Source organism: Anabrus simplex, chromosome 1 (genome assembly GCF_040414725.1).
Source record: "Anabrus simplex isolate iqAnaSimp1 chromosome 1, ASM4041472v1, whole genome shotgun sequence".
Classification (NCBI taxonomy): Eukaryota; Metazoa; Arthropoda; class Insecta; order Orthoptera; family Tettigoniidae; genus Anabrus; species Anabrus simplex.
Window position 1 is genome coordinate 1,714,571,334 of NC_090265.1, and position 23,304 is coordinate 1,714,594,637.

Below are 23,304 nucleotides of genomic sequence, written 5' to 3' on the forward strand. Positions count from 1 at the left end.
GTATGTTAATTTTTGCAAGGAGTTGTGAACAATTCACCAAGGAATGAAGCAATTTAAAAATGTAGAGTGTATCCAATAATTCACGGCGTTGTGACAGGCTATGCAGATTTAAGGACTGTTGTAGGGATGTATAATCAACATTATCAAATGAGAATCCTGCTCTAAAATAATACAGACGAGGAAATGTATGTTGTACTGAATCTAATCTATGGATAGAGGTCTGATGAGAAGGGTTCCAAACAGGTGTACAGTATTCTAGTATAGGGCATACCATAGAAACATACAGCAATCGATAGGTAGCTAAGTTTGAAAATTCCCTAGAATATCTAGTAATGCAACCCAATCTTTGAAAAGCTTTCCTACAAATATTTTCAGTATGTTCATTAAATGATAGGTTATAACTGAATAAAACACCAAGGTCATTAACTTGTGAAACAGGAGTTAGAATGTTGTTATTACTAAATTTGTACGGAAATGATATTTTCTTCTTGTTTTTAAAAAACGATATTATTTTACATTTCTCATGATTAAGTTTCAACCCATTTTGAATACAGTACTTTTCCAGATGGTGTAAATCTTCTTGAAGTTTTAAACAATCAAGTGGACAATTAATTTGCATAAAAATTTGTGCATCGTCGGCAAACAAAAGCAATTTAGAATTCTTAAGTAGATTTTTAATGTCATTTATGTAGAGAGTAAAAAGTAAGGGCGCAAGGTGAGACCCTTGAGGAACTACACTGGTAACAATAATAGGCGCAGAGAAATGATTCCTTATTTTAACAATCTGCAGGCGATTTTTAAGATATGATTCAAACCATGAGAGGAGAGGCCCATTAATTCTGTATCCCGTTAGTTTTTGCTGCAAGATATCGTGATCGACAGTATCAAAATCTTTTGAGAAGTCTGTATAAATGCAGTCCACTTGGGAATGGTTCTCTATTTCATCCAAGAGGAACTGATAGAATAAAAGAAGATTGCTACAGGTTGACCGTCCTGAAAAGAATCCATGCTGCTCATCAATGATGATGTTTCTAAAGAGAGGAGTGATTTTGTCAAGAATTATTGAGTCAAATATTTTGGAAATATGAGAAGAAATTATAACTGGTCTATATTGTTTTATGTCAGTTTTATCACCATTTTTGAAAACTGGACTAACAAATCCTTTCTTCCATTCCACTGGAAAAACACCTTGGTTTAATGATAAGTTGAACAGATAAAAGAGTGCTTCACATAAAATAAATGAGCAGTACTTGAGCAGGTAAGTTGAAACACCATCAGGTCCTACAGTTTTCTTTAATTCCAGAGATATCAGTTTGTTGTAAATTTCTGTCTTACTAATGTTTGTAACTGATAGATTGACAGAGAAAGGATAATCATATGACATACTACTACTATTCTGATAAGAAGAATAAACAGATGAAAAGTGGTTAGCAAAAAGATTGACAATATTTTCTCCAGTATCTGCTGTAACTTCATTAAGATGCATTGTTGAAGGAATATTATTACATGACCTTTTAGAACTTAGATATTGCCAGAATTTCTGTGGATTGGAAGTAATACTTCGTTCACAGTTGGAAACATACATTGTATAGCAAGATTTAGATTCACACTTGCATTCATTTCTTAATTTCGAGAAATGCTGATAATCACTATTGATACCTGATATTTTGTATCGCTTATGTGCTTTCTTCTTTTCAATAATCAGTGACTTCAATTTATGATTAAACCACTTTGGGAATTTGGGAGTCTTAAAATTCCGTATAGGGATGTAAAGTTCCATGCCATAATGTAGCACTGAATAGAAGGTTTCTACTGCTTTATCAATTGATACATTTTGAAACATCACCTTCCAGCTGAACTGTGACAGATAATAATTTAGTCCATTATAGTCACCATTTAAAAAGTCAAAATAAAAACTATCAGCAGGCAAGGAATTGTATAGCTCATTTAAAGGTAAAGAAATCTCTAAAGCTGGGTGGTGTCTATCAAGGGGGACAATGCTTTCATTACTAGAATTTACTTCAATGGAGCTGGAGTTACTGAAAACCAAATCAAGAAAGTGATTCAGAAAATTTGGGATAGCATTAAACTGATTTAAACAGAGATAAGAAAAAGTGTCTATAACTAAACTGGACTGCATAGTGTGGTTACCTACTGACATAAGGCCAGGAGATGTTTCTTCATTTACTATCCAATTAAGATGTGGTAGATTGTAGTCACCAACAATGAGCAATAAATGGTTGTCGAGATTTGACATATTTTTTTCAACAGCACTGCAATATTTGAAATATTTTTGGACAGGAGACTTTCGTGGAATGTATACAGCACCAATGATTAATTTTGTGGTGTTAAAAGTCAGGGACACAAACAACTGTTCAACTGTGTTACTGCATGGTATCAGAGTAGGTTTAAACCTCTTGCTAATGCAGATCATTACCCCCCCCATGGGATGCCTTCATACTCGTTAAAGAAGACCTATCACATCCGAAAATTGAATACGCTTCGAGTCCGAGTTCCACATCACTAATTTCATAATTTAAGTTTGTTTCGGTTAATACCATGAAGTCATAGTCAGCTAAACATGAAGAAATTTTAAGTTCAGTTAGTTTACTTCGAAGTCCATTTACATTTTGATAGTATCCTGTGAAGTGTTCAACTAACCTTTTTATTGAAGTCTTTGGTGCTTTCTTAGTATTGTGTATCGGACCTCTTTGAAATGATTCCCTATCTATATTTTGCATTATATTCCTGTTATAAGTTATACTTTCTAAATCATTTTCTGTATTACTTAAGTTTTTGCCACTAGGATTAGCATCCCCCCTCATTTTTTAAATTAGTTTCCCGAGAGCATTCTACTAGATATTCTATTGATAAGTTTACCAAACTTAGAGGTTCCTTTTCTATTAAGGTGTAGCCCATCTTTTCTAAAATCACTACCTCTAAGCCAGCTATTTGCATCGACAAAAAGGACATCTCCATTACGGCATAACCAGTCAAGAGTGAAGTTTACAGCATCTATATAGCGATAATCAACATCATGCCGATATAAAACGCCACTGAGACAAAGCTTTGCCGCTGGAAACCTCCTTTTTATCGCAGTAATAAGCCTATCAGTTTCGGCCATTATGTCACTAGGTGTTGAGAAATTATGAAGGTCATTTGTGCCATTGTGAACTATCAGGGCTTCAGGATTTTCTTTAATACCGTCACTGTTTACATGTTCTGTAAGTTGACCCACTCGTATGCCTGGATAGCAGTACGCAATTCCCTCTTCAACTCGGGTCCAACATTTCTTATCAAGGACCAAGGGGGATGTTTTCATTCCCCTCCCCAAAGGGGAGGGGCGGGCCACCTAGAAGGTTACGCCTTCTCTCTGGCCAGGAGATTTGGTGGGGTTTGGGGATTTGATGGGGGTTTGATGTTCAAAAGGAAGAAGCTTTGTTTTGGAGAGGTGAAGGGGTTTGGCCTCTTGGCTAAGGGTGCAGTACCTGCTCTTGTGCTTTTTATTGAGATTTTACATACAATTGGTTACATAGGGTTCACAATACATATGGGTTATACATTGGTTACATACATGTTACATAGAGTTACGTATCTGGTGCTAGTGAGTAGGAGGGGGAGAATTTGGAGGCAGAATGATGTGATGTTAGCTAAGGATGTGAGTAGGAGGTAGAGGAGATTGGAGTTGTGGTGTGGATTCGGGAGGTGGTGTTGGGGACGGGTCTGGTTGTGAGGTGGGTTTGGGCTTCCTTATCATCGAGTCCCCAACTATTACTGTACGGTCGCCGACGGGATTTTTTTTGTCTTTTCGACACTGCAGGTGAGTCATGTTCCATATTTGCCTCATGATCATTAGATTCCAACACTTGAAAACTGTTTTGCGTCACTATATTATTTACAGAATCTTTAAATGCAACATGTTTCCGGTTAGGCCTAACATTCTTCGACTTAACCTATTTAAAACCATTTTCGTATTGTCTCGTCATTTCAACATTATTTTGTTTAAAGTTCTTCAATTCCAGCAGAGCATTTTCTAGATCCGTTGATAACATTTTAATTATTTCATCTTTGGATGAGAGTTCAAGTTTCAGATCTCTTATTATAAACCTCAAATGCAAGGAGTCCAAAGTTAGGTTATCAGAGACGAGATCGTCTACTGGATCCGAATCTTCGTTACCAAACGTATTCTTAAATACGCACCCATAAGAAGCATTAAGAATATCAAGACTAGCATTACTTCCGTGAATAGATCCATTGGGCTTCATACACATATTATCACCGAACATTTCACCACTCAGAGAAAAAACTAAATCACTCTGTACCGCCATGATTTGACATCTTCATGATATATTATTTCATAATTTTCAATGAAAACTTATCTTAAAAACTTACAAATTTACAAGCGTTGTGATAAAATTAAAATTACAAAACTTTGTCTATTATATACATGCATTTTGGCTGACAGAATGCGTCCCTGGGTTGATTAAGCATCTTTCATAGGTATTTTTGCTTATTCTGTTGAATCGATTCCCATTTTATTCTTATTATTTACAATCGTGAATAGACTATCAGTAAAATATGATAAATAAAACTTGCGTGATAACTATAATAAAATATCATGTTACATCATTACACCATATTACTGGAGTGATACTATTTTAGGTAGAATATAAATGCGTGTTGACCTCTATAAAATATTTTTACATAAACACACTAAGATATTTTAAAGAGTAATTATTGTACTTTAAAGTCTAAAATACTTATTGCTTTGGACCTTGCGTTGTTATGTGCTAAAATATTGTAACAATTTGTCTTTATATATAACATTAGATATTTGATAATATTTAAATATGCCATATATGGTTAGCTTTTAAGTCCAATGATTAAGTGTCAGTTCCTTCTTGCATAAATTACAAGTTTCATAATGTGATGTTTATATATTGTGTGAAACATGAATGTCTATTAACTAGAATGCTTATCATTTACTACAGAAGTATTTTAAAACACTTAAATGTCTAGTAATATAGTCAATGTATTAGTGACATTGAAACGTGTTGGCCTTGATTCTTGCGTTATATTTTTTGCATAATTTGCCTTTTTTATATATATGTTAAATATTGGTCTTCATAGGTTTGTAAATAACAGCACTTTCCTATAATTATGAGATGGATCAATACAAGCTTGATACGCGTTAAATTATGCACTATATATGTGATTCAATCCTTTGTTTACTGTATCGTACGTGTTCTGTCCTAACTTCTGTTCTGGAGTTTTCTCCCATCAAATGCCGTAAAAATGTGGTGGTTCCTTTCCCTTTTTGAGGCTGGTAAAATTGCTGGATGTTTGAAATGCAAGTTTCTCGGCCGTTTGATGATTAATGATATTTTATTGTAGTTAACACGCAAGTTTTATTTATCACATTTTACTGATAGTCTATTCACGACTGTAAATAATAAGAATAAAATGGGAATCGATTCAACAGAATAAGCAAAAATACCTATGATAGATCTCTGGTGGTCAGATAATTTAAGTTACAACTTCATATGAAAGTTTTTACACAGAAAAGAAATAATTAATCTGAATCTGTCATATTTGAGTTTATCCTAACCAATCAATGTAGCTGCCAAACATAGGATCATGTGTGAAGTTAGTGCATCATATATCCATCTATAAGGGGGAACTGTGCTTCGTTAGTGGCTTCCTGGCAGTGTTTGTGACACTGTGGCATTTATTGAGTGTGTGTTGGTGTTGTCTGCTGAATTTGTGATTGTTTGATATTGGTTTTTAAGATAAGTCTTCTGCGTCTTTTATGCTGTAGGCATTAGTCATCTTGTTTTGTCTCCAATCCATAGATAACACTAGCAGACCCCCTAAGAGAGACACTCGATACATTTATGTACGGTATTTGCATTTGCCCTAAGTGCCAGCTATTTTGTTTTATTCGCTATCAGTGCCATGGAAACCATGACAATGACAGGCACTCTGCATGCTCTTACTGGCGTTGCCTAGGAATTGGGGTCTGCACTTGTTGGCACCATTACAATGGACGTGAACATCTGTGGTCACAATGGGATAATCACCCTTTAGGTTGGGTAATTTCTTGCCTATGTGAAAAGAAATGGGATACTACCACATTATATTTCTCAGGAAACACATGGTATGGCTCTTTGTGTAAATGATTCTGGAAGTAAAACTTCCCCTCATTCAGATCTCCAAGAGGGGATAACAATGAGACAAACCAAAGATAAGTTGAGGGAAGATGAGAAAGAAAGGTCTAAGCAGGTTAGGAAGAAGGAAGAGAAGATGAGGATTGGAACATGGGAAGTTCTAACACTGCTACAAGGTCGCAAGCTGGAAAATGCGAAACAGGAGATGAAGAAAAATCAACTGGACATCTTAGGAATGTGTGAAGTAAGATGGAAAAACTGTGGTGAGGTAGAAAGTGGAGACTGTAGGTTGTTTTATTCAGGGAATGAAACTGGTGGTAGTAATGGCATGGCAATTATGATAGGAAAACAGCTGAAGAACATATTATTAAAGGTAGACTATATAGATGTTAGATTGATGATGATTAGATTAAGGTGTGACAAGAAAGATGTTGTTCTAATAAAAGTTTACTTGCCAACAAGCTAACACAAGGGTGAGGAAGTAGAAGAATACTATGAGAAGATTGAAGAACTTATGGTAAAGGAGAAGAGAAGTGCGTGCATGATTGTAATGGGGGATTGTAATGCAGTGGTTGATGAAGGAAAAAAAGAAGAAGTAGTTGGAAAATTTGGACTGGGTACAGGGAACAACAGGGATGAAATGTTGGTTAATTTCTGCAAAGAAAACTCACTTGTGATTGGGAACAATTTGTTCAAACATCACAAGAGATGGCATTACACGTGGACTTCCAGGTTGAATGGTGAGAGGTATCAAATTGATTATATCACAGAACAGGTACAGAAACTGTCTAAGGAATGTAAAAGCATACCCCGGAGCAGATATAGATTCAGACCACAACTTGGTGGTTAGAGATTTGTTAAGTGTGGTTGAAAGAAGTGAGAAAGGGTAAACCAAGAGAATATTTTGACCTAGAAATTCTAAAGGAAAATTGTAAAGATAATGTGAGAGGAAACCTCACAGATTCTGCAGAAGAAGTAGTTGGGGAAAGGACATCTACAAGAATAAGGAAAGAATGGGTCATAAATGCAATGCTGAGCAAGATGGAGGAAAAAGGAAATGGAAGAATGTAGGATCTGAGGATGGGAAACAAATGTACAGAAAACTGAACAATGAATTAAGGAGGGAAACAGATCAAGCAAGGAAGACATGGAAGAAAGAGAGATGTGAGGAAATACAGAAACTAGAAAAGGAAAAAATATGAAATGATGTATAAATTAGCTTCAGAACTGATATTTGATGGGAGGAAAAGCAGGACCAGTATGGAAATAGAAAGAAATGATGGCACATTGGTGAATAAACCTGAAGAAGTAAGGGAAAGGTGGAAAGAGTATGCAGACTGCCTATATGAGTATGATCAAAGAACTAATGATATAGGAATAGAAGATGAGACAAGAGGAACAGAAGATGAAAAAGGATACAGAATTCTGGAAGGGGACATAGGAAAAGCTCTGAAAGAAATGAAGAATCACAAAGCTTGACGGATTAACGGTAGAGCTTTTTAAGAGCCTTGGAAATAAAGGAGTGAAAGTGCTAACATATCTCTGTAATAAGATATACGAATGCAGCAAATGGGCAGATGATTTTCCCTCAGAAGTAATGGTTCTGCTTGAAAAGAAAAAGAATTCAAAGAAATGTGAAAATTATAGAACCATCAGTCTGATCACACGTGCAGCCAAAAAGTTACTGAGAGTACTGAACAGAAGACTTCATGGAAGGCTAGACAACTGTATCTCTGAGGAACAGTATGGCTTCATGAGAGGTAAAGGAACAAGGGATGTAATTGGACTATTAAGAACATTAGGTAAGAGATACATTGAAAGAGGAAAGGGGTTGAAATTGGTTGTAGTAAGGATGTAAAGGAGAGAGCATATTTGTCTCTGGTGAGACCCCAACTAGAGTACGGGTCTAGTGTATGGGACCCTCACCAGGATTACTTGATTCAGGAACTGGAAAAAATCCAAAGAAAAGCAGCTCAATTTGTTCTGGGCGATGTACGACAAAAGAGGAGCGTTACAAAAATGTTGCAAAGTTTGGGCTGGGAAGACTTGGGAGAAAGGAGACGAGCTGCTTGACTAGGTGGTATGTTCTCAGCTGTCAGTGGAGAGATGGCATGGGAGAACATCAGTAGATGAATAAGTTTGAGTGGTGTCTTTAAAAGTAGGAAAGATCACAATATGAAGATAAAGTTGGATTTCAAGAGGACAAATTGGGGCAAATATTTGTTTATAGGAAGGGGCATTAGGGATTGAAATAGCTTACCAAGGGAGATGTTCAATGAATTGGAAAGTGTAATAACAGAGGACATGAGGTAGAGTCAAGAGGTGAAAACTCGTATTGCGATTGTGAAGGAAGCACTTATAAGAAGAGTAGACTTTTTTGTGGAGGCATGGATAATGACTTGAAGCGATTCGTGAAGGGTGGCACTGTATGGAGCTGACACATGGACATTGAGAAAAGAAGACTGGAAGCAGTTGAGATGTGGATTTGGAGGAGAATGGAAAGTATACAATGGGTAGAAAAAGTAAAAAATGAAGTATTCTTAAGAAGAGTTGGGAAAGAGAGAAATATATTAAAAGTAATCAAGAAGAGAAAATACAATTGGATTGGTCACTGGATGAGGAGAGATTGCTTGCTTATGGATGCTATAGAAGGAACGGTAAATGGAAAAAGACAAAGAGGACCGAGAAGATATCAGATGCTGGACAGTATCAGGATAGAATACAAGTATGAGGAAACAAAGAGGGTAGGGAGAGACAGGATTGCGTGGAGAACTGCCATGTGAAGACCTGCCATATGGCAGAACACTGATGATGATGATGATGATGATAATGATCCTAACCAACAGGAGTAAATGAGTGTCCTAGAACATCAAACATTTTTACTTCAAAGACAGCTCTTCTTGTGAAAGTGTGATTTGTGTCAATTCTCTTCTTCCTGAAAACATGGATTATAATCCATGAGAAAACAGGTGATTAGTTGTGCTTTGTAGTATTATTTTTTGAACGATAATAAGATATTTTCTCCAAAAACACTTGAAATAATGACACTGATAAATATTTCATAAAAGCTTCATGAATTTGAGGAAATGTAATTAGACATAGACTTAGAAGTACTCTTGAGGCAATAAGCATCTAATTAATACACAGTGTTTTACTAGTCCATGGTGCAGATAAATTACAGAAGTCAGAATTTAAATATCAATGCAAAACAGTGTTATCTGCACTTTGTCAGAAAATGTTTAACATACAGATAAAAATCAAAATGTGGAATGCAATGTTGAAAAATTAAAATTATCCCCAATCAACGATTGGAAGCCGCTAGACTGTATTTCACTGAACACTTCTTTTTCTCCTTTCAGATTGGAAAGAATTGATATACTGGTAAGTAACACCTAACATTATTATTTCATTATTTAATTGTTTTAACCAATAGTAGTCAAATAAGTTACAAAACTTTGCTAGTATGTTTACGGGTTATGTATTAATATAACTTGTAAGACTTCCAGTCTTTGAAACACAAAATACAGCACTTAGAACTTTACCTAAGTCACTTTTACAATCAGTAGAAATAAGTGACAACATAGCACATTCATATTACACAGACTTGATAACACAACCATTCTCCATGAAGTACTAAAAGTTGCTACATTATAGGTAGGCTTCAGCACAAAATGAAGAACAATGACCACAGTACAGAAAATACAGGAAGATCTATACACCTTCATCATTTTAATAACTTATGAACAGTAAGAGAAAATGGGTGCAAACAGTCCTTAATTTTGACAAGCATGGGAGACATGTATCACAGATGCATTTCACTGGCCCCATGCCATCGGGGTACAGAAGTGTTTGTAATCTGTAATGTTCTTCTCATTAAGCTAAGCTAATTATGTTTATTCGGGCAAGATCATTCTCCATCTTACTCATGTCTTACGTCTCCTTTTAAGAGAAAGTTGGCAGTCTATTAACAGTAGACAGCTTTTATGTGCATCGTATGGTTGCAGGTGAGCCCCATCCAATTAAATTCTTTGCTCCGGTTCCTCATTTCCACCTCTGTCTGATTTTATAAATAACTTAACCTTAATAATTCTCCTTACAATTTCCTTAATTGAATAATTCCAATACTCAGTTATCCTTTCTTCAACTTGTTCGATCATCTGCTACATTTTCTAGCCACCTTTTTATATTACCATATCTACATCTTCTACAATGTTCACTGACAGTAACTAACAATGAAGTCATTGTTGGTACAGAAGCGGCTGTTGAATGAGCTGAACATTGTAGGCCTCTAACTTGTATCCTCCAATGTTTTCTTCACTGTTTTCTCTCCACCAAGTATTAACGAACTTTCACACTAAAGTTTCTCAAACAATTTGACAAATTCTTTCCCTGTGCTTGTATATTTCTTTGTGAAAAATTTTCAAAATGTTGTTTTTTCTTAATCCCTGCCTCCTAATTTATAAACCCCAAATACTGTTTCTGTCCCCTCTATTAATTTTGTAAAACAGTTGACTTTCTACATCTCTGCCTCCTCCTAGTTCATAAACCCAAACAACTACAAGGAGACCCTTGTTAATTGTAAATGTACTTTTACTATCGCATTATTCATTAAGCAGTACAGTGTTGTACAGTTTATTTTGTGTATATTTAGGTTCTTTGTAAACATTTGTATATTTAGTTTATAATATCTGAAGCCATTAAGAAGATATGACAAATTTGAACAGAGATGCAGTATCTAAAAATTGCTATGACACTAAGCACGTAGGGGGCACAGCAGACAAGACAAAACATGAGAACATAAAAGGAAAAGGACGACCTCCGCATCTTCATCAATCCCAGTTCTTCTAGCCCCCTCTAGGGACACCATGAACTTGACGCTTGTGTTGATACCGAGGGATATGCCAATTTCTTTTTTACTTTTTTTTTTTCAGTCACTACTGATCTGCATTTAGGGCAGTCACCCAGGTGGCAGATTCCCTATCTGTTGTTTTCCTACACTTTTCTTAAATGACTGCAAAGGAATTGAAAATTTATTGAACATCTCCCTTGGTAAGTTATTCCAATAGCCTACCCAACTCCCCTTCCTATAAACAAATTTTTGCCCCAATTTGTCCTCTTGAATTCCAACTTTATCTTCATGTTGTGATATTTCCTACTTTTAAAGACACCACTCAGACTTATTCGTCTACTGATGTCCTCCCACGCCATCTCACCACTGATAGCTCAGAACATCCGTACCACTTACACGTTATAATTCTCATGTTAGGTCCGTATTAAAATGTATGTATATACAAAGTATGTTACAAGTGTAATTTTTTTAATATCCACCTATTCAATACTAACAGATCATTTTTAGAAGTGAATTATTATTATAAAATATTAAGGGACATGTTTTGCCCATATTAAGGGCATCATCAGCCTCAGACTCAAACCTTTATGGTGAAAAATCAGGATCCTGATTGTTCTTCCAAGTCATAAAAAGAGGATATCAATGTAGATGTTTGTCTAAACAAATATTATTAGAATGTCCTTGGTTAAAATCATAGTATCAAGCTGCATGTCATAAGTTCACACGGTTATACTTTCCGGAATGTTGAGTCAATGCGCCCAGAAACCTGTTGGGAGTAGAGCAACAAACAGCTCAATCTTGATAATGAAACAGAAATGTGTTTCTTTGAATCTTCTTAAGTGGCTGTTCAACTGCCTATAGTCTTATTTAACTGGCTGAAGGAGTGAAAGTCGAATGGGTTTCGGTAGAATATTAAGACTTTGAGTAAGCCCCCTCTTGTGGGAGGTGGTAAAATAACACCCATGTCGTAAGAGGGAACTAAAAGTGGACCCAGGCGATCTTAATTTTGCAGTGCGGATTAGCAAACATTGGGCCCTCAGCTGAGTCCTAGCATTACTTCCAGTTCCTTGAGTCAGGCTCCTCACTTCCATCTATTTGTTTGACCTCCCTTGATCCACTCTTCAATAAACCAGTCAATACCGATCTGCATTTAGGGCAGTCACCCAGGTGGCAGTTCAAGCACCTAGGAGAAGTAATTCAGCCATCAGGCTTGAATTATGAAGCGAATAAGGAGAGGATCTCAAAATTACAGAAGGCCTATAGACTCAACTGGAACAGATATAACAAAAAGAAATCAATATCCAGGAAAGCAAAATTAAGACATCACAATTCAATTATCAAACTTGAAACACAATTTGCCTCGGAAACCTTGATCATTGGAGGCAGATCACTTATGCAAGACATAGAGAAATGGGAGAGGAAAAAACTGAGGAAAATCTTTAGTCCAGTCTGCTCAGATGGAATCTGGATGAAACAGGAGTCTTGGCAGTTTTATGAGCCTTCTGAAAAGATCAACAAAACCATTAGGAAAAGGCAATTAAATTTCTATGGGCACATCTCAGAATGACCAATGACCAGCTCACCAAAAGGATTTTCAGCCTTGCTCCCTGAATGAAAGTCAAGGACAACTGGCTTAGTGAAATTGGCATCCCACAGGAAATTGTTTAAGATCGACTCCAGTTCAAAAAGCAGCCAACAGCAATTATGTTGCTTAGAAAATGAATGCCAGGACCAATGAAACATGGAATGAAGGACGGAGGAAAATGGTCAGTGCCCAGATGAATAGATTTCGGGATAAGAACAATCAACATCAGCGAAATAAGTTCCATCATGTTCCACAGATGGACATAATGCTGTAAAAAGGAAACAAGGAAAAATAATAATAATTAGATTATTCATTTTGTTTACAATGCTTTTCCTCACAATCCTTCTTCTTCTTCTTGTCGTTTGGGCCTACTGAGGACCACGGGGCTTGTTTCGATTCTTTGTATGGAAATTCTGTTTTTTCTTTGCCCAGAAAGCTTTCATCTTGTGGCTGTGTGCTTGTTTCCTTTCCTCGGTCCACTTCAGTCAGGTGGTGCCTGTACTCTGTCTGCTGGTGAGAGACTCTGGAAAGACACCTTGAAAGGTCAACTGCCGGAATAATACATGATCCTGTATGGTTTGTTCTGAAATCCCCAGCTGTTCTAAGTCGGACTTCACTGTGGTGATTCATTTATTTTCAGACGCTTTCCCTCTGCCTGTAGTGGTAAAGATCTTGCTGGTAAGTCTGTAAGTACTCATATGAGTCAAATGCCCGTAGAAAGTCAATCGCCTCTTCCTCATGGATTTAACTATGTCTTCTTGATGGTCATAGATCTCTTTGTTGTGCCTTATCCTGTAAGTACCATCTCCTTCTCTTATTGGTCCTAAAGTCCTCCTTAGTATTTTTCGTTCCTTGAGCTCTAGCTTCCTCAGTGGACCTTTTCTGTTCATCAGAAGACACTCAGAGGTGTACAGTATGGACGGTCTTACTACTGAATTGTAATGTTGGAGTTTAAGGTTCTTAGAGGGGCACTTGGATGTATAGATGCTCTTACAGGTATGGTAGATCCCTTCCAACTTGGTGCATCTGGTGTCTATTGCTAATGTCTCATTCTTGGTTGCTGAAATCCACTCCCCTAGGTACTTCACTACAGGAACCTTATGAATGGTGGTGTTTTCCAGTGGCATAGTAGGTGGGACTCCCTTTATGTTAGTCATGAACTCAGTTTTCTTTATATTGACCCTCAAGCCGGTTTTAGCTGCTATGGTATAGAGGCTCTGTAGCTGGTGAGTAGCTTCTTCTATGTTGTTGGCTAATAAGGTAAGGTTGTCGGCAAAGGCCAGGCAAGTTGCACTGAGATTATCTTTCTTGTAGCCAATTTTCAGTCAACTTCCTTGAGGTAATGTGGCAATCCATTTCCTGATAATCTTCTCTAGAATGCAATTAAAGAGAATGCAAGAAATTCCATCACCTTGTCTAACTCCTGTTTGGATAGAGAAACTCTCTGAGAGCTCACCTCTAAACTTTACTTTGGAGGTGGTGTTCTTCAGCGTTGCCTGGATTAGTCTGGTGGTCTTCTCATGCAGGCCTAATTCCCATAACGTGGAGAAGAGGGTCTGCCTATCTATTGAATCATATGCCTTCTGGAAGTCCACTAGTATGACTACCCATTGGTGTCCTCCACGATTCTTGTACCTCAGGATTGTCTTGAGGTTCTGTATCTGCTCTGTGCAAGATCTATTGGCGTGAAAACCAGCCTGATATTCACCTAATTGGGAATCCAGTTAACTGACCACTCTGGTTTGCAGGGCTTTAGAAAAGATCTTGTACGTAACGGATATAAGAGAGATGCCTCTGTAGTTGTCAAGGTCTATCTTACTACCTTTCTTGTGTAAAGGATGGATCACCACTGAGGTCCATTCCTCAGGTAAGGTCTCCATTGCCCAAATATCCTCTATGATCTGATGGATGCTCTGTATGGATTGTTCGTCAGCATGTTTCCACATCTCCGCTACTATACCGTCTTTACCTGAGGCCTTGTTGTTCTTTAGGCTCTTAATAATCTCTCTTATTTCTTCAATGGTTGGCAGTGTGGAGTCTCGGTTTCTGGAAAGAGGCTTAGAGAATGCGAGTCTCTCTTTATGTTCCTCTGCATTGAGGAGCTGTTTGAAATACCCTGCAAGAGTATTGGTACAATCCTTGTTGTTGAACTGAAGCTTCCCATCAGGTCCACGACGATGAAGGGTGGGAGCGTGTATTTCGTTGTCTGTTTTCTGAGTTCTCTGTAGAAATCTCTTGAGTTGTGCCTCTTAAAGTCCTCTTCCGCCTGTTGCATTAGAGCCTTGTTATGGTTCCTCTTAGCCTGTCGTACTATACTGGCAGTTATTTTCCTTTGAGTAAGGAAGGCCTGGTAGTTAGCCTCATTTTTGCATTGGTTCCATGTGACCCAGGCTCTGCGTCTATCTTCTATAGCATGGTCACATGTAATGGTCCACCATGGAGGTTTACCTTTGTTGGATGAGGCAGGCATGATCTTCTGAACTAGGTTGGGCCACCCTTGTTCCTGTGTGTTTTCTTTCAGAGTGACTTTGAAATCACAGTCTTCATCACTCAATCGGAGGGTGTTGAACTTCGGTATTTTAGCCTTTCTGCCGACATTCAGTGGCCTCCTCAGTGGTTGTATGATGGTTTTTACCAGAGATAGGTAATGGCCCGAGTCTAAGTTAGCACCCCTTAGCACCTTGACATTCTGAATCTCATTGTGATGCTTTTTGTCCATGGCCACATGGTCTATCTGGAATTCACCTAGTAGTGGTAGTGGTGGTAGTGGTGATTATTGTTTTAAGAGGAAGTACAACTAGGCAACCATCCTCTATATAACACTAATCAGAGGGAAGAAATTGAAGGGATCTGACACTTCGAAAAATGAAGATATCGTCCAAAGGAAGACAAGGGCCACGAAGGGTGTGAAAATGAAAGACTCCCTAGCCCTCGCAAACCTAATAGCGTCAGGGTCGGAAAAGAACAAGAGTTGACCAAGGGAGGTCGGATGGGATAGATGAAAGTGAGGAGCCTGGTACAAGTAAGTGGAAGCAATGCCAGGACTCAGCTGAGGGCCCCGTGGTAGCCAACCCATGCTCCAAAGTTCAGAGCCCTTGGGGCTCACAGTGGATTTGGGCTCTTCCATGTCTTTGCCTTCCTAGGCAGGTGTTTGAAGGCAGTTGATTTTAGGACAAGACCATATTTGTCACAAAGGTCTATAAGACGTTCTCCGTTCTTATTTGTCCTCTTATGGGCTGGATAGGGGCTCACTATCTCTCACAATCCATGATTCTTACTACTCATTTTTCTTTTAATTTATTGGAAAACTTTATCCCTCCTGTGGGTGGAGTCAAAGGATGTGTTTTCTGTACCTTGCATGCTGTAAGAGGCTACTAAGAGGGGAACAGCCAAAGAATCTACTCGCTTTCTCATCTTCTCAGCCCAAAAACATATCCATGATTCTGTGATTTTCCATTTAGCAAAGAAAATATATGAGTGAGATGTCATTAATATTTCTATACTAGGTGCCATAGTTCTGTTTGTGATAATTATGTAACAGTCATATGTTATCTCATTTCAGCCTAATCCTCGTGCCCCTGATACTAACCCTGGTACGTATGTAACCTTACAACTTACTCATATACAAAGTCATTAGGCTAGAAATGAGATGTTTGTGAGAACTGGATAGACTTGAAATTTATTTTCCTTCCCAATACATTGTACCAGTACATAACGCACAGAAATGACTACTTATGAACATTTATTACAATGATTACATTTCAGTACCAAGTATTAAACTCTTGATAAACTTCCATGAACACAGATGGCATAGATTTAGAAATCCCAAAAGGTTTCCAGATGTCCACTGTTCTCACTATTTAACAAATTTGTCCTCTTCTAAATTTAGGTAAACTGAGCTCAACAGCTGTAGTTGCTTAAGTACGGCAAATATCCAGTATTCGGGAGACGATGGGTTCAGACCCCACTGTCGGCAGCCCTGAAGATTGTTTTCTGTGGTTTCCCATTTTCACACCAGGCAAATGCTGGGGCTGTACCTTAATTAAGGCCATGGCCACTTCCTTCGCATTTCTAGCCCTTTCCTCTCCCATCGTCACCATAAGACCTACCTGTCTCGGTGTGACATAAAACAAGTTGTAAGTTGTAAAAGATTTAGGTAACTCTAAATAATGCTCTAGTCTGTCTAACATATAAAATCATGGTGGTAAGCATAAATATTGGAATAATTTCATTTTTCTACTGCTAATCCACTTGAGAAATGACAGGAATGTTACATGGGTTAGCCAAAAATCTTGTTCAGTTATTGAAGTAAAGTGAACTCATGAGTTGGTGCTGCACAAAGCAGGTGAGCTGCATGTACCATTTTGAACATATACCAGCCCTCTTGAAGGAGATTCCACAAATTATAGAACAAACAAATTACAAAACCATTTATTTACTTAAACAGAACAACAATAAAACAGGCCATCTCGGCTAAAAGGAAAGGCAACAAAATTATACATAGAGTAAACAGAATTGTCCTTTTTTTGTTCCATATCTACCCTATCTATTACATCACTCCCACTTTGCAATTTTAGGCATGTTAATCAATTGCAACAATTCTTTTTGCATCATAAGTCTAGGCTTTTTAGGGACTTTAATTTTTCTCCCTGCCCTGGTTGTAATCACTTCTGGGGTGTCCCCAGGCACATCACAGTCCACTTTAAAAGGTCCCATCTGCTGAACGAGTTTGGGATCATCACAGCTTGAGGAAACCTCCAGGGGATACAAACGTTGCACAGGTCTCAATTTTTCTCCTTCACCGAGCTCGATAGCTGCAGTCGCTTAAGTTTAGCCAGTATCCAGTATTCGGGAGATAGTAGGTTCGAACCCCACTGCCAGCAGCCCTGAAGATGGTTTTCCGTGGTTTCCCATTTTCACACCAGGCAAATGCTGGGGCTGTACCTTAATTAAGGCCACGGCCGCTTCCTTCCCACTCCTAGCCCTTTCATGTCCCGTCGTCGCCATACGACCTATCTGTATCGGTGCGATGTAAAGCAAGTAGCAAAAAAAAAAAGAAAATAATCATTCTCTCTTTCAGCGGTCTTCGCTCTGGCTACCCAGCTATACCCATCCTGAATACATTTCAACAATTTCTTCCCTGCCATCTGGGTCTCTTCACACGTCATTTCTCCATATTTCTTACAATCTTTATGACAGTTGTTTATAAACCTTAGCATCCAGCCAATCATCCTAACTATCTTTATTGTGAAAAATATGTCAGTGATGATGTAAAGATTGTTTCCCCACAAAATGTGCTAGCTACCACCGTCTTCCTTCTTTCAGCATTTACTTGATCTGGAGCTTCTTCATCTGAACTAGGCCATTCTCTTTGCTCTCGCTTCAACCATTCTGGCCTCTCCCACCATTGGCCCTTTTCCAACAGTTTTGGATTACAGCTCCTTGAAGGAATATCTGCAGGCTTCAAACATCCTGAGACATGATGCCAGTCAGTAGGATGGCTGTGCTGTTGAATTTCTCTGATGCGATTGCCAACAAATATGTTCCACTTGCCTGCCTTCCGTTCAATCCCCACAATACGACTGTAGTCACTCCAGTAATAGGTCTTGCAGTCTGAGAGACCCAATGCCTCTTTAACATGACATCCAAACGAGTAGCTATAACAGCTCCCAAAAGTTCTAGCATCAGGATGGTCAATTGTTTTAGTGAAGCTATCCTTGCTTTACATTCTATAAGGCGAAATGAAATTCTCCCATTAAAATCTGCTCAAAGAAAGACACAGGCCGCAAATGACACCTTGCTTGCATCACTGAATACATGAAGAGTCTTTTCGCAGTCCTCGTAAAGTCCTTCTGTGAGCCTCCCAGGAATGCAGCAATTACTCAGATGATGCAGATGTTTTAACCAGGCTAAGAATTGCCAAGATATTTCTTTTGGCAATGCAACATCCTACCCATATTTCTGTTTCCAAGTTTGTTGAAGGATCAATTTTGGAATGAGCATTGTTGGACAAGTATATCCCACCGGGTCAAATATTCTTTGCACTATTGAAAGGAGGACTCTCTTCATAATAGGCTCCTCTGGCAATGTAAGTCAATTGACATCACTAAATAACGCGTCATTTTCAGTGTCCCAAAATACACCGAGAACAGAAACAACATTTTTGTTGTTCTCCCCGAAGGATTGACCTAATTTTGGTGCCATGACCCAGTCCCTAAGTTCAAATTTTCCAGAGGCCATCAGCTGAGTGGATTTCTTCATGAACTTACTAACAGATTCCTCAGATTCGAGGCTGGTTCTACAGTTATCAACATAAAATGCTTGCTTCAGAATACCAGCCGTCTTTTTGAGTTCTTTTGGAGCATTATTCAGATGATGAGTGACGGTAGCTACTAACAGAAAGGGTCCTGAAGAAACTCCAAACACTACACGACAGTGTCCGAAACATATCATTTCCTGAGCATCAACATTGCTCCACCACAGGAACTTGAAGAAATCCCTATCACTGGACGATAGGCTAAGCTGCAGAAATGCCCTCTTGATATCTGCAATGTTACCAAAGGCATGTTTCCTGAACTGAATTAATAACTTTGGAATTAGCTCAATTAAGTTTGGCTTCTTTTCTAGGCAATCATTCAATGAATTCCCATTACGATCCTTAGCTGAAGCATCAAAAACCAGTTGGATTTTCGTAGTCTGGCTACTAGGCTTAATTACAGCCCAATGTGGTAAGAAATGTCCCTTATACTTACATTCAGGAATTGTTTTGATAATGCCTGACTGTAACCAGGCCTGGAATACTGCATGATAATTCTCCAGTTGGCCACTAGAGAGGAGTTGTTTTGTTACACCTTTAAACCTCCTCTCTGCCAAAGCTTTATTAGCCAGCAGCTCAGCATGCCCTTCTTTCCAAGGTAACTGCACCTCATATCTATCTTCTTCATTGATTCTCACAGTTTCATTGAGAAACAAAATGGTATCAGTTACTGAATCCTCTGTAAACTTCACAGCTACTTCACTAATACCTGTAACATCTAACCTCCATAAATCTGACAAATCCAAGTTGCAGTTGTAGGTTAAGTTAGCCAGCAGGTTATTTGAATTCTTCCCTGGCCCTTGTAAGGTCCAACCCAACTTTGTCTCAACTGCTACCAATGTTCCGTCCAACTGCACGTAGGAACCAGTCATGAACAGTCCTGAAATGTCAGCATCTATCAGTAGTCCTATGTCCGGTGGATTCTTCCCCATGTCAGAGAGAATAATGTTTTTCTCCCTGAGCTTAGGATACAGGCCTTGACTTTCCACCCTAGGTACATAACCACAAATTTTCATCTGATCCAAAACACTTAGAGATCCTTGAAATTTACCATCCATACTTCGACAATTATATCATACACGTTGTGCTGTTGTTCATTGGTTTCAACTCCCCCAAAAAGACTATGACTTAACATCTCCTTCCCAGATGGTTTCATATGTACCTGTTCCACAACATCTTTGGAAATATAGGACCTTTGTGCTCCACTGTCATAAAGGGAATGTACTTCCTTAACTTTACTGTTATGCACAATTTTAACCATCACTGCCTGTAAGAAGGTGATGCCATGTTTCTGACCCAAGAGTGATTGAGACTCTTGACTCTCTTCTTTAACAGGATCAACACTTTGGGTTTCAGACTGCATTGGTATTTCTGGGTACATGATAGTTAAATGCCATTTAAGACAGACAAAGCATTTAACATAATTCCTACAACTTTTGGCACTATGACCAGACTTTAAACATATGAAACAACAGTTTTTGTTCTTAAGTAAAGCCTTTTTCTAATCATATAACAGAGTTCTAGCTTTAAAACTGTCTACCGCAGCATGTGAAGTCTTGTCGCACCACAAACATTTGACAGCATGCTGCTTAGAGTCACCAGAAAAAATACATGCCGCAGTAGATACTTTTTTCCCCTTTAACACTTTCAAACCGAACACTGATACAGTCATTGCCAGAAATACCATTGCGAGCTAACTGCAGGTGCTCTTCACTCTCAACTTCAAGTTTCAAGAACTGTAGTAAGTTAGATAAGCAATCACCAAGATCAAAAATTTCAGCTCTAGTGACAGTTCGTGCTCTTTCCCATGCTCTCAAAATGTCCTCAGGTAAGGCTGATTCCACTAACGGATATAGCATGGCAGCATATTTATCTCTTGTTACTCCTAATATTTCTAAAGCTCTCAGTTGGGTCTAACCTGTCATATGAATTGCCTAAATTTATTGTTTCCTTATCTGCAGCTTGAATCATTACTAAACCAAGCAACTCGCAAACATATGTTTCTATTAACAGTTCATCACGGGCAAACCTTGCCTTTAGCTGTTCGATGGCCTTACTGTAATTAGGTCCTAAAGGAGGAAAACGTTTTACAAGTTCTCTAGCACTAGATCCTGGTACTGTAGCTTGGATTAAATACTGGAACTTATCCTCATCAGCTATAGAAGTATTACCATTTATCTTACAAAACTGTCCCCTGAATCCTAACCAATTTTGAATATCACCATCAAATGCCTTTAACTTCAGTTTAGGCAGCTGTATGTTTCTTATTGAAGAGCTTGAGATAACACTAGCTGCACCCCTTTCAGGTATGACATTTAATGATTCAATGAACAAACTCTCATACCTGCTCTTTGCTGTTTTCCATTCCTCTTTGTACTCTTCGGCTGCTTCGTATTCATTCTCACATACCTGCTCGTCGAAATCTTCAGCTGCAAATAATAAATTTTGAATCTTTTCTTCTATTACGAGAAGACGCGATGCTTTATCATCAAATACCTTAAATGCTGTAATAGCATTGTCATTCTCGAGTGGATCTGCTTCTAACTTCTGTTTAAATTCGTTGAGTGACCGTGTGAATTGATGGTGTAATAACGTTCACTCTCTCTTTAATTTCTCCATAATGTAATTTGAAATCCTGTTGCGGTCACCAAATGAAGGAGATTCCACAAATTATAGAGCGAACAAATTACAAAACCATTTACTTAAACAGAGCAACAATATAACAGGCCATCTCAGCTAAAAGAAAAGGCAATGAAATTATACATAGGGTAAACAGAATAGTCTTTTGTTTTTCCATACCTACCCTACCTATAACACCTCTGTTATTCTTAAAATCCTGGTACGGGAACTGAGGATGGCAGATGGTAGTACTATGGAGGGCCTCTTATGTATCTCAAGAGATCAGGTCAAATGAATAACCTAAGAAGGGACTGAACTTTTATAAGTCACAGAGTTTGACTTGTAAAATGATGTCATGCAAAAAATTGTCACACTAATAATTTCAAGTGAAAATTCTCATCATGCTTTTTTTTTAAGTTACACCAACACAGATAGGTCATATGGTGACAATGGGGGTAGGAAAGGGCCACAACATTTGCCTGGTGCGAAGAAGGTAATCAGAGGGAAACCATCTTCAGGGCTGCCAACAGTGGGGTTCAAACTCACTATCTACTGAATGGAAGCTCATAGCTGAGTGACCCTAACTACTCGGCTAACTCGCTCAGTGTCAGATTAAGGTCACCACTGACACAGGAATTGACTAAGCATCATCAGGGTAATAAGGGCAAATACAAAAAGAATCATATCTTTGTCCTAACTAGATTTGTTATTATTTCTACCAGTGTTCTCATGTTAACTACCACAGAGGCATGGGTCTGGTTATGTTTAAGGCAGGTTAGGTATACAGTAATTGGCAGTGAAAGCTTGTGTGTTTAACAGCCAGATTTTTGTTCTTTTGTTCACAGATGTACCACCCACCGACCGTTCGTAAGTATCATAATCTGGTCTGATTATAAACATAGATATGCTTGTTTTGAAGAAATTGAGATATTTATTTCTGATTGAACATATAAAAGTGTAAACTGTGCCTAGGCACATACGATGTGTGTGTCTGATTGACACTAGTTGATTGTAAAAGGCTTCTGTGTATAGCTGTAGTCTTCTATTTTTATCCAAGTTTGTAAGGTAGTAATATTATACTTTTATACGTTCAGTGAGAAATAACAGTCTAGATTTTCAGTGGACTATTTTAAGTTGAAGTGTGGTTGTCACTTTATTTTAATTATGATTCAAGATTTTAAGCCAACATATAATATACATAACTTTTAGAATCATTAACCCATTGATTGTACATATTCTCTTGCTCATTGTCTATTTTTCTTATCGGACTTCGACAGTCCCTTTGACTTCTTTAAACGGACAATTCACCACCATGTTTTTAGCTATCTATCTTGTCATTTCTTGGTTGTTTTTCATCTCGTTAATTGATTTGATGTCTGAAGACGATCATTACACTGATCAAAACTAGTACAAAGATGAAGAACTTTGAATGAGCTAATTCTAATTTCCTCAAATTGATGTACTGATTAGGTAGATTTAAATTTCTATTTAGTTATAAATGAAGTGATAACCAGCAAATGGGCCTCAATAAAAAAATTATTGTCTAATACCATCTACGACACCATGAAATACCCTGGTGTAAACAGTCTTCGATCCTTGAACTACAATGAAACTAGAAGACGTAACAACTTAATCTCTTCTACAACCTTACCAGAAGTTAACTGTAATCTCCAAATTCATCACCCCATAGCTTATTTATGGTTCTCAAACTAACCCTTTCGAAAATTCCTCTCTGATGCTGGTGACATAATAATAATAATAATAATAA